The sequence below is a fragment of the Amblyomma maculatum genome, chromosome 3, assembly GCF_055883805.1.
Source record: "Amblyomma maculatum isolate TAMU_Amacu chromosome 3, ASM5588380v1, whole genome shotgun sequence".
In the NCBI taxonomy this organism is placed as follows: domain Eukaryota; kingdom Metazoa; phylum Arthropoda; class Arachnida; order Ixodida; family Ixodidae; genus Amblyomma; species Amblyomma maculatum.
In genome coordinates this window covers 25,077,816-25,090,007 of record NC_139346.1, presented here as the reverse complement: position 1 = coordinate 25,090,007, position 12,192 = coordinate 25,077,816, and the positions used below count along the sequence as shown (strand labels likewise).

At 49.2% G+C, this 12,192-nt stretch overlaps 1 protein-coding gene across 1 annotated transcript in view; it reads right to left on the bottom strand.

Annotated features, from left to right (window-relative positions):
• LOC146194366 (glutathione S-transferase 1-like) overlaps positions 1–12,192 on the bottom strand; it is a 66,543-nt gene that overhangs the window by 18,739 nt on the left and 35,612 nt on the right. The gene's annotated exons all lie outside the window — the stretch shown is intronic.

Below are 12,192 nucleotides of genomic sequence, written 5' to 3'. Positions count from 1 at the left end.
TGAGTCCGCCAATAAAGATTATAGGCGTCCGTATGCTTTGCGATATCAGTGAACGGTAAAGAGCCCCAGATAGTCTAATTTTCCGAAGTCGTCCACTACGGCGTCTCTCCTAGCCTGAGTTGCTTTGGGATGTTAAACGCTGTAAACTAAACCAAACCTATCAATATTATGTCTTAGTGTCACTCACTATTATCTGAAACAGTTTGCATCGTCTAAAGAATTCTCACTGACATTGCATTTAAACTGCACATTATGCTTCCTTGTTACAAGCATGGGTTTTTGCTAGTTTACTCCATGTACCATTTCAGGCACCATGAGTTTGACGGCTTAATTAAGACACCTATTTGATCTAATCTGACGCCAAGCTACATGATATAAATCACGACGGCGCAAAGGACACAAAAGCAGGAAAAAAAAGAGGGACAGAAAGGGCGTCTGCTAGCAACCGAGTTTGTTGCGAAAGACACCTTTTTGCTCCAGTGTACATTAGAGATACAACATTGCAACAAAAAACTTTGAATCATGATGTTTTAAAGGAAGAGCATATCTCAGCCATAAAAAAGCACCAGGCAAACAGAAACAAGATAACAATCACGGATTAGAAGGAACTGCACATGACCGTCACACCCATAGCAAGGCAACAAGAAAAAAAGAAAAACACGATTAAATAACTGATTGTCATGATCTACGCATTAATGTCTTGATTGCCTACAACACTGCCGTACAGAAGACTACCAGGGCGACCCCGTTCCAATTTGTGAATGACAGGGAGCCCACGACCACGCTCGATGCAATGATTCCGCACCTCACAGAACAGGACAACCTCGATGTAGCCGCCTACCTTCAGCGCGATCGAGAGGAAGCCTGAGGACTTGCCCGACTGTGCATTGAGGACCAGCAACGAACCGACCCCCGATGCTACAACTTGCGACGACGTGACTCTGAGTGCAACCAGGGAGACCAAGTCTGGATATTGGCGCCGATTCGTCGTCGCGAACTGAGCGAACAGCTCTTGCAGCGGTACTTCGGCCCATACAAAGCATTTCGCCGAGTCGCAGAGTTGCGGTCATTCGCGATGGCATGCCAGCATCCCTGCGCGCCGCGCGCACCCAGAAATTGTGCACGCTGCACGCTTCAAGACGTATTACCCGCGCTGAAGGCCCTTGGAGCTTGACTTCTAATGTTTATGTACAATCTTCTCTCTTTATTTTGAAACATCGAGGCGAGCCGATGTTTTTTATGGGGAAAGTAATAACACAAGCCCTTGTAATCTTTACACTTGTTGCTGCTGGCAGCCAATGCGATATTGTTTAAGGAGATAGCAATCCCACGAACCCTTGCAATCTTTATCTGTTGCTGCTGGCAGCCGTTGCCGTGCAGCCTTATCGCTTTGCGCGCACAGCAAGAAAAGAACTTGTGTTCTCTTTTTTACTTGAGCTCATTGTCGCCAAGATGCGTTTTTTTTTCCATTTTCTATGTCGCGCAAGATGCGCCGAGATGTATCTTCGAACAATTCCCGCCCCTGATTCTAGAATATTCCAGGTTGTGCTAGTCAATGAAATAAAAAGCTGCGCTATCGAGACAAGGACGAAGTAAAAGCTGGACGCACACTTGTCCTTGTCGCGATAGCGCAGCTTTTTATAGCACGTCTCCTCCCTTACTGACCTCGACCCGGAAATGACACTGTCTTCTTGCAAATGTCGCAGGACGCAACAAAACGATTAATGTCACCGTGTACGCTTGCCCAGAAGACATCAGCTATAATTAGGTCAGTTGTCTTTTTGCGTACCACGTGACCTGCCATCAGTCCGCATGGTGGAGAACTTTGTCGCGATGCGGAAAGGGTACGATCAGCTATAAAGCACATGGGCCCGCCTCTAACGTGTACTGGCGATAGAGCGAGCCCTCCTTTAGCAGAAATGTATAAGAGTCCCCTCTGATAGTTGCCTCTCCCCTCTGCAGGCGAAAACAACGGCGGTGGTTCTGGTTCTCTTGCTGGTTCCGGAATAGCGGCTGGTACGCGTAACTTGCGGAACGTCTCCGATCGCTGTTTGTACTGTTGTTCCGTGGTCACGGCCGCCGCAGACGTGGGCTCCTGCGGGGCGCTTGGCTGCTCATGCACTGGATCCGATGTACACATCCCAGCCCCTTCGATGCTCAAGGTGCTTCCCTTCCAAGAAACGTCTGGCTCGCAAGGATGCCTTGCGCCATCGATATTCTCGACGATGAGATCATACAGTGGAGACCCCATGCATGCGGCCAGCACCTCTCCCATGTAGTAGGGTCATCATCATCATCATCATCATCATCATCATCAGCCTGATTATACCCACTGCAGGGCGAAGGCCTCTCCCATATTTCTCCACTTAACCCGGTTCTGTGCTAGCTGCATCCACTCGACCCCTGCGAACTTCTTAATCTCATCCGCCCACCTAACTTTCTGCCGCCCCCTGCTACGCTTTCCTTCCGTTGGAATCCAGCTTGTTACCCTCAGCAACCATCGGTTATCCTCTCTTCGCACTACATGTACTGCCCATGTCCATTTCTTCTTCTTAATTTCCACTAGAATGTCGGTAACTTGAGTTATTTCTTTGACCCACTCTGCACGCTTTCTATCTCTTAATGTTACCCCTACCATTTTTCGTTCCATAGCCCTCTGGGTTGTCCTCAACTTAAGTAGAACTCTCTTGGTTAGCCTCCACGTTTCAGCCCCATAGGTGAGTACAGGCAAGATGCAACTGTTGTATACTTTCCTCTTGAGCGATACCGGTAAGCTGCTAGTCATAATCTGCGAGTGCTTGCCAAATGCGCTCCATCCCAATCGTATTCTTCTTGTTATTTCCTTTTCGTGGTCCGGATCTGCGGTTACTACCTGTCCTAAGTACACATATTCGCCTGCTACTTCCAGTATTTCGCTACCTAATGTAAACTGCTGTTCCTTCCCGAGGCTGTTGAACATTACCTTAGTCTTCTGCATATTGATTTTCAAGCCTACCTTTCTACTTTTCCTGTCTAGGTCATCAATAATTATTTGCAGTTCATCCCCCGAGTTCCTTAGCAAGGCAATGTCATCAGCAAATCGCAGATTACTGAGGTATTCTCCACCTACCCTTATCCCTAACTGCTCCCATTCCAAGTCTCTGAATACTTCCTCTAAACAAGCTGTGAATAGTACTGGGGAGATTGTGTCTCCTTGCCTAACACCTTTCTTTATCGGAATTTTGTTACTTTCTTTATGCAGAACTATGGTTGCTGTGCAGCCACTATATATATCTTCCAGCGTTTTCACGTACGGCTCGTCTACCCCCTGATTTCGCAATGCCTGCATCACCGCCGAGGTTTCAACTGAGTCAAATGCTTTTTCGTGATCAATGAATGCAATGTATAAGGGCTGGTTATATTCCGAGCATTTTTCTATCACCTGATTGATGGTTGGATATGATCGATAGTGGAGTACCGTTTCCGAAACCGTGCTTGATCCTTTGCTTGATTGCAGTCTAAGGTTGCCCTGATTCTATTAGCGATTACATTAGTAAATACCTTATACGTAACAGACAGTAAGCTGATTGGTCTGTAATTTTTAAGGTCCTTAGAGTCCCCTTTCTTGTGAATGAGGATAATGTTTGCATTCTTCCATGGTTCCGGTACCGTCGATGACACCAGGCACTGCGTATACAGGGTGGCCAGTTTTTCTAGCACCATATCCCCCCCGTCCTTCAGCAAATCAGTAGTTATCTGATCCTCTCCAGCTGATTTCCCCCTTTTCATAGTTTCTAGTGCTTTCTTGACCTCGTCCTTCGTCACTGGTGGAACGTCTGACTGTTTTTCCCTACCGCCAATCTCATTACGGTCCTGACTACTTTGGCTACTGTAGAGATCTGTATAGAACTCCTCGGCTACTTTGACTATCTTGTCCATTATTAGTGATGACGTTGCCCGCCTTGTCCCTTATCGCATACATCTGGTTTTTGCCTATGCCCAATTTCTTCTTTACCGCTTTAAGGCTTCCCCCGTTCTTTACAGCATGCTCAATTTTCTCCATGTTGTGCTTCCTTTTATCGCCCACCTTGCGCTTATTGATTAGCTTTGATATCTCGGCCAATTCGATCCGGTCTGTTGGATTGGAAGCTTTTATTCTCTGGCGTTTCTTAACCAAATTTTTCGTCTCCTTAGACAGCTTACCGGTATCCTCTCTAACTATCCTACCGCCTACTTCTACCGCGCACTCAGTAATGATATCTCTGAAATTATTGTTCCTTGCCTCTAGGGTAATGTCGCCATCCTCAGTTAGAGCTGAATACCTATTCTGTAGCGAGATCCTGAACTCTTCTGCCCTTCCCCTCACCGCTAATTCGTTGATGGGTTTCTTTCTTACTAATCTGCTGCGTTCCTTCTTCAGATTTAGGCTAATTCGGGACCTCACCATCCTGTGGTCACTGCATCGCACTTTCCCGATTACCTCTACATCCTGCACAATGGCGGGGGTTGAACACATTATGAAGTCGATTTCATTTTTAGTCTCTCCGTTAGGACTTTTCCATGTCCATTTCCGGGTCTTCCGTTTGCTAAAGAAGGTATTCGTGATTCTTGCGCTCTGCAAGCTCAACTAGTAACTCCCCCCTGCTATTCCTAGAACCAATGCCATAGTCACCTACTGCCTTGTCTCCTGCCTATTTTTTCCCTACCTTGGCATTGAAGTCGCCCATTAGTACAGTATACTGCGTCTTTACTTTTCGCATTGCCGATTCTACATCTTCATAGAAGCTTTCACAACTGCCTGGTCATCATAACTACATGTAGGTGCATAGGCCTGTACAACCTTCAGTTTATACCGCTTATTAAGCCTAATTATGATGCCTGCAACCCTCTCATTAATACTATAGAATTCATCTATATTAGCCGCTATATACTTATTGACAAGGAAACCTACTCCTAGTTGTCGCCTCTCTGGTAAACCTCGATAACACAGTACATGCCCATTCTTCAGTACAGTATATGCCTCATTCGGCCTCCTAACCTCACTAAGCCCTATGACATCCCATTTCATGCCCTCTAGTTCCTCTAACAGCACTGCTAAACTAGCTTCACTAGCTTCACTAGCTAGGGTTCTAGCGTTAAACGTTGCCAGGTTCAGTTTCCAATGGCGGCCTGTCCAGCGGAGCCAGGCTTTCTTAGCACCCCCTGCTGCATCACAGGTCTGACCGCCGCCGTGGTCAGTTGTTCCGCAGCCGCTGGTGACTGAGGGCCGGGGTTTTATGGAGCTTATCATAGGAGGTTGCGGCCAATTACCGCACCAGGGTAGACAACTCCTGTTCCGGTGAGGGAGTGCGTTGCCGGAGGTGTTCACCGGCATCAGGTCGCACCCCAAACCTGTGTATGCAATTCCATCGACACGCGGATTTTTTTTTTATCCGGTGGAGAATTGCGCGGCACCGGGATTTGAGCCCCGGTCCTCTTGCATGCGAGGCGGATGTTCTGCCACTACGCCACCGCTGCACAGTAGGCTGTGTCCACCTGAATCTCTGTGTCCTCGAGTAGTGTTTTGACTGATCGGTCCACGAGGTAAATGGGCAAGTGTCTGCCCGTAAGTTGGGACGCGGCGACAAGGTCTCGGTTGACAATAACGATATTACAACCCGTCTCTCGCAAGGCCTTGATCTTTTGTCCCACGATGAGGCCCTCGACGACTGATAGGACTCCGGGAGCTTGGGCTGAGCTGCCAATCACCACTGGCACGAACTGCCCATCTTCCAGCTCTAAATAGCCCTTTTGTATGCAGGCCGACACGTCTTCCTCTGCCAGGCGCTATCGGTTTCCCTGCTTGGGGTGTCTTCGATTCTCCCCACAATTCGCCTCGACATGCCCAGGTCGTGCGCAAGGGTAGCAGCGCAGTGCGGGTGACATGGTCGCTGGTGACGGCTTTCCCTGGTCGCCCTTGCGGCCCGTATCGGGAGCTTTCTCCACGTGTCGCGCGTCACTCTCCAGTCGCACCTGCCGAAGTAGGTGGCTCTCCTGGCGGTGACGTAACTATCCGCCCTTTGGAGCAGTTCCCTGGTATCGCCTGCCGTTTTCTCTTTCAGAACAGTAGTCATCGCAGGCGTGCAGTTACCAAGAAACTGCTCTGTCAAAAGCAGGGCCTTGATGCCCTCGTAGTTCCTCTCAGTCGAGGAAAGCTGCACCCACCTCTCCCAATAATTCTCCAATCGGGAGAAAAAGTGCGAGGGGGTTCGTGTTCGTGGGGACCTTCTGTCCTGAACTTCGGCCTAAATCCTTCCTCTGCCAAGTGAAACCGCTGCAGGGAGCCTGCTTGACTTTCTCATAGTCACCCGCGTCCGATGCAGGCATGCGGCCAAAAACGCTTAACGCTTCTCCTGTGAGGCAGGTATTTAGAGCTGTCGCCTATTGGTCCCGCGGCCACTTCTGCGCCTCAGCGATTCGCTCAAATCGGGTCAGGTAGGCGTCTAAGTCATCTGTTGTATCATTGAACGGCGCCAACAATCAATGGAGACTGACCCCTGTGAAAAGAGCGGTCGCTTCCATTTCGATTGAAGTGGACTCTGGGCCAGCGCTCCCGCTACCCTCACTTCTCACTCCTCACTCAGAGAAGTACCAGTTCTGTGTTCATCTCGAGTATCCGACGAGCGGAACGCGCCCTGTCCCTCTCCTCCTCATCGCGAAGGCGCTGCTCTTCCTTCATGCTCTCGCGATACCCGGGGCGTTCATCACGAAGGAACTCCTGAAGGGTCGCTCCCTCGAATCCGAGCTGCTTCCCGAGATTGAGGGTCGCTCCCTCGAATCCGAGCTGCTTCCCGAGATTGATTATTTTTTCCAAGTCAGCCATGCTGCCTGGCTCACAATTCCGACAGCGCGCGCACTCTTACTTCAACGCTATGCCTCACGGCCAAGACCAATCGTGGTCACCAAGTCCTGTCCGCGGACGCCAGTTTGTCAAGATATTTGTGGGTGGCTGGTCGGTTGACCGACGCCAAATTTATAATTATTCGGGCCAACCTGCCCACCGTTGCACTTTCCTTACGTTGGAAGGGGTGGAGAGACCAACTCCTCCCCCCTGCGTGCGAAATTAGATTCGGACGCTGACCGGCGATAGGGGCGACACCTATTTGGTCGTTGGCCGGAGGCTTCAACGTACTCAAGTTCGGTTAAAAGAAAATTTACTTATATACACAGAAAGAGAACAAAATAAAGATAACAGTTACAATGCACAATACAAGATAACAATCACGGGATATAAGCATAGGAAAGAAGGACGAAGCAGGCAACAACTATTTACATAAGTTGGCCAAAAACACAGAGATGACAATACAACTTTTCACGTGGGAATGACTACAATATCAAAGCAAATGAGACAAAAAGAGCGAGAGAGATACAGAAAAGAGTTCGAGTGAGTGGCGGGAACTGGTGGCTTAGCTGCGGTGGTCTGGTAAGGTCCGGTCGCAGCAAACAATGGGCCGAGGATGCTCGCCGCGGAGCCGAAGTGATGTCGTGGACTCGGGCGGTCTGGGGCCACGCGTCTTCGGGGCCGCCGTCACCGCACTCACCACGACAGACACCCGCCTAAACTCGCTGGCCGTCCCTGGCTTGCCCTCGCACACCCTGCTGACCTCACGCACCCGACCACACGCACCAATTCTTCAATACCCTGCCGCCTCCTCGAAGCAAACCACCTGCAACGCGAGCCATGAGGCTAGTAAGCGAGAAATGCGCCCGCTCAACGCCTCCAAGAAGCCCCTCCATAAACAAAAAGACAAGAAGCGGCCGGGACAAAAGCCTCGCCGATTTCGCCGAACATGTGGCTAGCCCTACAGTCGCCGCGGTCCGCGTTCGCGACGGGGCGGCCGGTAGTGAGTTTTCCTCCCCCCACCCCCTCAGGGGCCCTTTCGTCACTACCAAACTAAAGGGTTCAAGGCCGAGAAGAAAAGGGGACGCAGTGAATGCCCCATTCCAGACAGGGTGGTCGCGTCATCCTCGCTGCCGCACACACAAAAAAAGAAACAGGGCAAGCACAATTTCGTGACACAGGGCTACCTGGACATGTGGTGTAGTCTGGCAGTCCACAGCGTAGTGGACGCCCCATCAGCACTTCACTTGGCGTTCGTCCGCAGTGTGACGGTAATGTCCTGTAGCTTAGCAGTTCTCTGTAGAGGTCTTCACCAGCATATCCAGTCTTTTGTTTTCATTATTTGCTTAATCATCTGCACACCTTTCTCAGCAAGCCCATTTGAACGTGGGAAATACGGGCTTGAAGAGATGTGTCTGAAGTCATAACTAGCCGCAAAGGAAGCAAATTTATTAGAAGAAAATTACGGTCCATTGTCGGTCAGAACCTCGAATGGTATGCCACGTATGGAGAAGATACTGGAAAGCTTGGCAATGACGGAGTGAGCTGCAGTACTCTTGAGCTCCACAACTTCAGGATAGTTTGAATAGGCGTCATAAACAACGACATAGGTTTTGCCAGCAAACTCACATGAGTCCACACCCACTCTCGTCTATGGTGTATCTGGAGGTGGTCGCATAGCAGAGGCTCTTCTGGTTGGGCATCCGAATGAACCTTGCATGCCTCAGAGCGCTCAATCATCTTCCTAATGTCTTCTGACATTCCTGGCCAGCACATAAAGAATATAGTTTTACATTTATTTACACCTAGATGTCCTGCATGTAGCCTGTTTAACATTTCTGCTCGGAGAGTTTGAGGTATGACAACTTTGCTGCCTTTAAAAAATATGCCACCTATCACTGACAGTTCCGGGGCAAAAGGCTTGAACTGCCCAATAAAAGGCTGATGGTACATGAGAGCTTTCATAACTTTGGAGATAACTTATGGTATTTTTATGGTATCTTCAACCAGTTTCTTACTTATTTTTTCACTCATCAAGCTGGAGCAGACAGAGATGGCATGAACTTCGACATCGTGGTCATCAGATGGAATGTTCTCATCCTGGACACCCGGGGCTCGAGAGAGGGTGTCTGCCAAAACAAAGTTTGCCAAGAACATAACACAATTCGTAGTCATTTCATAAGCCTGAGAAAGAGGCGTTGTAATCTTGGTGGCGTATCACTTAAAGATTTCCTTGGTGTCATAATCAAAGGTTGGTGATCAGTCTGATCGGTTCTTTTTCTACCGTAATAAAAATCATGAAACTTTACCCAGCCATAGACAGTTCCCAGATCTTCCTTCTCAATTTGTGAGTACCTGGTGGCACAATCTGTTAAACGCCTTGAACTATAAGCAACCGGTCGCAACTCAGATCCATGATATTGGAACAATACAGCGCTATGTCCATACCTGTAAGAATCTGCTGAGACTTTTGTCTCGTTGCTAGGGTCACAGATTGCGAGGACAGGGGCATTTATGAGAGCAGTCTTGATGCTGTTGAATTCCTTTGCGTGTTCAGGTCTCCACACGAAGCTGTGGTCGTCTTTCAGGAGCTGGCGAAGCAATGTAGTCTCGGAAAAATGAGGGAGATATTTACCAAAGTAAGTGACTAGGCCGAGAATTCGCTGGAGATCTTGCTTGGAGGTGGGTTTTGGCACCTGCAAGACCCTATTGATAAGATTTGAAGAAGGTTCTATGCCTCTTGTACTGATCTTGTCACACAGGAGGTCATGTCGGAATTCAATGTGATACCGTGCCTTGTTGCTGCATTTAGAGCTTCTCGAAGCCGCTGCTCATGCTCCTTCTCGTTTGATTCCCAAATAAGCACATCATCCACATAAACTCTAACACTTTTAAAGTCTTCAAAAACCTGAGACAACGTTTTGGTATACCTCGGAAGCTGACGCCAAACGAAATGGCATGTGGAGGAATCGGTACCGCCCGAAGGGCGTGCTGAATGTGCAGATGCGAGAACTGGCCTCATATAGCGGGATCTAGTAGAACCCCAAATTTGCATCTAACCTTGAGAACACCTCTGCACATGCCAGTTCCGCCTCGATCTCTTCGCGCTTCTGCATGTGAAAATACTCAAACTTGAGGCACTGATTAATGTTGCGAGGGCCCATGCAAATCGTGAAACGGCCATTCTTTTCGCGAACTAAGACAAGTGGGTTCACCCATTCAGTTGGCTAGTCCACTTTTGCGATGATACCAGGTACAGACATTCTCTGCAGTTCTTCTTTCCGATGTTGCTTCAACAGGTGTGGCACCCTGCGTGGCGGCTAGATGACGGCACGGGCGTCATCCTTGAGAACAATCCTGTACGGGTCCACGAAAGAACCGAGACCACTGAGGAGTTGTAGGTAGTCCTTGAGCATCCGGTCCCGAAGTGGCGGCGACTCCCGCGACGTCTTTCCCTGACATGGCCGCATTTCTCGAAATAAGTCAGAATTGTTCACTTGCGACTAGCCCGGGCAAAGCGTGCTGCTATCTCACGAGAAAGAACTCTACGACGGCCTCCTTTCATTGACACTTTATCGGTAGAAGCACCCTGCCGCTGTAGCTTCTGACGCCATGTAACCGTTACAACGGTCATGCTCGGGCAGAGCAGATCCATGGAGACGCACGTGTTGTTCCCACAACTGTGACCTGGCGACTGCTAGGCTGGTAAATTGGCTTGGCTGAAGATGGATGGATGTCTAGCCACCGTTGCCAGACTAGCTGCTCGTTGCACTGTGTGTGTCTATTTGTGAGTTTTTTAGCGCTGTGGAATCTTTCCATTTCTGTGAAATGCACCAACTAGCCCAGCAATCCGATTTTTTCACAAGGTGTGGTGCCCTTTGGGAAGTGGTTGAAAATTTGTCAGCTACTGTTTCAAAACTAGCTTAGGAGATGAAGCCGCCGGCGAAATGGCCAAGTGTGCACTTGACAGCTACGGCTACTGTCACATACGACTGTCACGAATATGAACTGTGAATGGACCCAAGATCAGTTCCGGCTGCGTCGATCGCGGAGTCCAAGAACTGCTCATGCGCAGCTGAGACTGGTGGCTCGTTTTCAACCAGGAGAGAGGTCCTCATACGCAGAGCAGCTTCGCGAAAAAGGCGGATTGGTTTTACTTCCCAGTGCTATTCACAGCTTGCTGAGAGGAAGCATTCAGGGACTTACAATGGGAGCACTTCACGGTAACGCTTGAAGGAGAAAACCTCAATAAAGACATATTCATACGATGGAATCACTGGAATCCGCGAAAGAACGAGCACCACGTGACCCGATGTCAATGGCTCCGCCTTGTCCGCGGACGGCTCAGCCTTCGCAAGGCAAACACTGGCGCGTGTTTCCCCTGGCAAAGAATTGGGGGGTCGTCTGCTATTTTTCTATCAGAACTACATCTTCTAAGTGGAGCAACAATGGTATTTTCGTTTCTTTTTTAACCGAGAGGGGGGGGGGGCACTTCTGCCTGTCAACAATAGGGTGTGTTGATGCTCGCGCCTCCCTGGCCATCGAGGCATTCTAGTCAACAGTGCAGCGTAATTGGCTTGGAATGCCGTCGCCTGCCATTTTCCTCTGGGATGGTGGAGCAGCAAAGAGCGATGCGGCTCCGGCCTCGACGGTTTCCCTCCTAAATATAAAATGCAGAAGACTAAAGTAACGTTCAACAACCTAGGAAAGGAACAGCCGTTTACAATACGAAGTGAAGCATTGGAAGTATTAGACGAATATTGTGAGGCAGAAGGACGCACCAGCAAATTAACTTTTGTATTTCAGATAGGCCGAAGCAGCAGCTACCGACTAGCCACAGCTCATCAACACTTCGTCTTCTTCGCATGACACGATGACCGATGATGATTACGCTCAGATGAAGATGAAGTACACTCTACGCAGCACCAGAATCATCATTTAGAAGATGAAGCCGTCGTCCCGGTATCCCACTTGCCAGTCTAAGCGTGAATCGGCTAAGTATTGGGCGGCTGGTCCTCTTTTTCTCTTTTCCCCGGCACATTTGCGCCTTTTACCGTGTTGATAACGCTCGCAGATAGATTGTAGCTGTAAAGTGATGTCTACACAGTCTCACGGCCAGGGGAGCTCCCCCTGGTTGGCTTTCATTGTATCTCATGATCTACCGCTTGAAGCGCTCCAACGATCTGGCATTCCAAACATTCCTGTAGCGCTGGTACCCAAGGATGGCGGATTTATCAAAATGACTAATCTTGGAATTATTCGAGCTGCTCTCCAGGCATTCCTGTATGACTCGATCACAGAAGTGAGGGAGTTTGGACGTGGATGAATAGTGC